The sequence below is a fragment of the Physeter macrocephalus genome, chromosome 14, assembly GCF_002837175.3.
Source record: "Physeter macrocephalus isolate SW-GA chromosome 14, ASM283717v5, whole genome shotgun sequence".
Taxonomy (NCBI): domain Eukaryota; kingdom Metazoa; phylum Chordata; class Mammalia; order Artiodactyla; family Physeteridae; genus Physeter; species Physeter macrocephalus.
The window spans coordinates 106,396,325-106,400,870 of NC_041227.1; positions in this window are offsets into that span (position 1 = coordinate 106,396,325).

Here is a 4,546-nt window from a genome sequence, read left to right on the forward strand (position 1 = left end):
ACATATATACAATGGAATATTACTCAGCCATAAAAAGAAATGAAATTGAGTTATTTGTAGTGAGGTGGATGGACCTAGAGACTGTCATACAGAGTGAAGTAAGTCAGAAAGAGAAAAACAAATACCGTATGCTAACACATATATATGAAATCAAAAAAAAAAAAAAGGTTCTGAAGAACCTAGGGGAGGGACAGGTTAAAGGCCAGGTGTAGAGAATGGACTTGAGGACATGGGCTGGGGGAAGGGTAAGTTGGGACGAAGTGAGAGAGTGGCATGGACATATATACACTACCAAATGTAAAATAGACAGCTAGTGGGAAGCAGCTGTATAGCACAGGGGGATCAGCTCGGTGCTTTGTGTCCACCTAGAGGGGTGGGATAAGGAGGGTGTGAGGGAGACACAAGAGGGAGGAGATATGGGGATATATGTATATGTATAGCTGATTCACTTTGTTATACAGCAGAAACTAACACAACATTGTAAAGCAATTATATTCCAGTAAAGATGTTAAAAAAAAAAAAAGGAAAAGCCTATCTCTTTCCTTCAGCTTTGGGGAAATTGCCATGATGTGACAATTACAAGAGCACTAGTTCTTCAGTGACAGCGAACTGCTGCCCTTCAGGTCCATGGAGGGGAGTATGTGATAACAAAAGGGCGCAAATTTGGGTATTAATCATGTGTTCATTCAACAACATTTATTAATGTCTAGTAGTGATGGTGTTCTAGGTGCTAGGGATAAAAAAGATGAATAACAAGATTTTAGGAGTTCACTCCCTAGTAACAAGGGACACATACACATGTATATATATAACTGAATCACTTTGCTGTGCACCTGAAACTAACACAACATTGTTACTCAACTCTACTCCAATAGAAAATAAAAAAATTTTTTTAATCTCAAAAGAAAGAGATGTGAACAAATAAATAAAATTCAATATTCATGCGAGTCTTAGAGGTTGATATACAGTTCAGTTCAGCTCAGAGAAGGATTGGTCAGTCCTGGGAGAGGTGGAGAGGTGGGAGGCTTAATAGAGGAGGTGCCTCTTGGGCTGACTCTAAAAAATGAGTGGGTTTTGCCACCTGAAGAAGGAGATGAGGGACAGGGCAGTGGAGGGAGAGGAGGTTTCGTGGGGGAAGGTCCTGAGGCAGGAAATGACATGAAATATCTCAGGAAATGTGCTTCCCTGTAATGAATCACTCTGTGCGGCAGGGATGCGACAGGGATGAGACTGGAGACCAGGGGAAGAAGCCAGATCCTGGAGGGAGGGCTGAGGGTTAGGATTTTGTCCTTTAAGCCATGCTGACCGACACGGTAGCACAACCACACGTGACTATAGAGCATTTGAAATGTGGTAGTGTGACTGAGAAGTTAATTTTTAATTTTAATTCATTTAAATTTTAAAGGTGTTAATTCAATTATTGAAAAACCCTTAAGTATGTTTGGAGCGACTTGGATAAGTACACCTACTCTTTCAACTCACCTGTAAATTTTATGAAATCTAAATATAAATTGAGTATTTTCAATGAAAATTTAACATCTGAATTGAGATACACCTGTAAGCGTAAAAATATATACCAGATTTCAATGATTTGGCATGAAAAAAAGAATGTAAAGTATCTCATTAATGACTCTCATATTGTTTAGATGTTGAAATAATATTTTTGATATATTTGATTTAATAATATATTATTTAAATTAATTTCTTTTGGAGACTTCCCTGGTGGCCCAGTGCAGTTGTTAAGACTCCATGCTTCCACTTCAGGGAGCACGGGTTCGATCCCTTGTCGGGGAACTAAGATCCCTCATGCCGCATGGCCAGAAAAATTAAAGAAAAAAGGAAAAAAATGAACTTCTTTTTTGTTTAATTAAAAAAATTTCTAGTAGCCGCAGAAAACGATTACATATGAGCCCGCATCATATTTCCTTGGGGACGGTGCCACTTAGACACTGGGGGAACATTGAAGAATTTTATGTAGGGTAGAGACATGATCAGATTTGCATTTTGAGGGAACATTGTGGCAGGAAAGGAGAGGAAGCGTGGAGAGATCTAAGGCTGGAGAAAGGTACACGGTTAGGAAATGATTGAAATGATTCAGCTGTGAGAAGAGGAGGGCCTGACTTAGCAGCTTTAGGAACGGAGAAATTAGGGAGATAATAAGGAAGGTCAGTTTAGAGTGTCATCAGAATCACCTGGAGGGCTGGTTACCCCACAGATTGCTGCGTCCCAGCCCCAAAGATGCTGGTTCTGAGTGAGGATGGAGTCCAAGCATCTTTATTTCTAACTAGTTTCCAGATGCTGTTGCTGCTGGTGATATGGAGACCTTACTCCGAGAATCTCCCCTCTACAGGACTTGGCCACCAATAGGATAACAGGAAAAGAGAGACAGGGAGTGGGAGAATTCTGTGAACTGCAGGTTTCTGCCACAGCTGTCTGGGTAGATGGAAACTAGAACAGGTGATGCTTGCTTGGGACAAAATGGTATGGGTTCAGTTTGGAATATATTGAGTTTGAGGTCCCTTAGGAACACCCAGGAGGAGACAGCTCATGAGTAACTGGATATAAGTGGGTTGGAACTCAGGAAAGAGACTGAACTGTAATTAAAGATTTAGAAGTCCTCAGAATAGAGTTGGCAGTTAAAGCCCTAAGCATGAGTGAGGTTGCGCAGAGAGACAGCGGCAGAGGAGAAGGGAAAACCCAAGGGCAGATTCCCGTAGCTGGAGCTATGTTTTGATCAAAATCAGCAGTGTTCAAGAGAGACAAGAGAGGCATGAATTTCCACTTGCCATTTTCAACTGTATGCCTCTTGTGTTTGATCACGGTGACCCAAGCTTAGGAAACAGTTTCAAAGAACTTTAAAATTCTTCAGAAGATTCTAATCAAAGGTTAGCTGTGCTTCACCAATGACATGACAGGCATCAAATAAAACCTTTGATTTATGAATTTCATCATTAATAAAATAGTCTTGGCCAAGACTCTCCTAAGCTTCAGTTTCTTCATCCATTAAGCTGGGCTGCTGATTACCTTTCTCACAGAGTTTCTGGAAAAATGGGGATAATGTATGTCAAGCACAGCACCTAAGTGACACGCAGGAGCACCTCACTACGGGTGGTAATTACCATTATTGCTGCGAGAACACCTTCTAGACCAGGCTGCATCACTAAGCCTATTTGGTAGGGGCCAAGGAAAGACTCACTTCAAATGGAATTCCAGCCAATGCCAAGAGAGTGATTTAGGATCGACAATAGCAATATTTCAGTATTACAATTATTGCAATTTTAGAATTCAGAGGGAAAAACAATTCTTTAGAGCAATGTGTGTTCTCCATTGTTTCATTGTGTTCTTATAATCGAAGTGGAAGGAAAGTAGCCTTCCTATGTGCTAGGCAAGCTGGATATATTTTTCCATTTAATTTATCAATGTAATATCTTTAAATAAGGCCCCAGTGAACGGCTCTAAGTGTTTCTTAGCAAGAGGAAGAGGAGCTGGGTCTCTGTGGTCCCAACAAATGCCATTGCTGATCAATAGCTAGGCCATTGCAGAGGGCTTGTTGTCCTGTATTCAGAGCAGCGGATGGCTGGACGCAGTTCTGACTCAGCTGTTGGGCAGACCAGACCTGTGTAGACAAGCATTGCCTTCCTCTGGGGCATTTAGTTCAGAGGGGTGGGCTGTCTCCAGGTCTTCTCTTCCCATTCAGACTCCCTTCACTGCCGTGCCCGTTCTGGTCTGCTTTCTCCCCTCACCACTCCAGAATGGCTCCTCTCTGAGTCCACAGTGATTCCTCTGTCCTCATCCTGCTCTGACTACTCCCGAGGGGCAGCATGACCCCCAGAGTTGGCTGTGATCAACGGGGAGTTCTTTTGTGTTTCTCTTTCCCTGGTTTTCTCTGTTAGGCTTCTGGCTGCTCCACCACTTTGCTTGTATCATGCAGATATCAGCCTCCTTCACTGCTCTCCACAAAGATCAGGGGGATTTTCAACAACACTCTTAGGCATGGAGTTCTCCACTCTTTATTCCAAATAAACTCAGAGCTGTGGAAGTTTTCCTCCTTATGGCCTGCCTTTCCCACTAGGCAGCACCCCTCTACCACTGCACTGGAGCTAGGCCAGACACCCTTTTCCCAGAGTGATGTCCTTGCTTTACAAGTGGGTTCTGGGGGAGGGGGATGTGGAAACCCCTGTCATCTCAGCACAGAATCTCTGCCCTGCAAGTGAGCTGGGGTGTGGGCAACCAGGGCCCTAATACCCTGACTTGCCAAGCCTGGAGCAGAGCTTCCGCCCCACAAGGTGGGGGGCCACATGAGAAGAGGGAGGCCTGGTCCTCTTGGAGCGCCTATCTGCAATACAACTTCTGCAAAATGGGGCTGGGGGGCTTCCCTGGTGGCGCAGTGGTTGAGAGTCTGCCTGCCGATGCAGGGGACATGGGTTCGTGCCCCGGTCCGGGAAGATCCCACGTGCCGCGGAGCGGCTGGGCCCGTGAGCCATGGCAGCTGAGCCTGTGCGTCTGGAACCTGTGCTCCACAACGGGAGAGGCCACAACAGGGAGA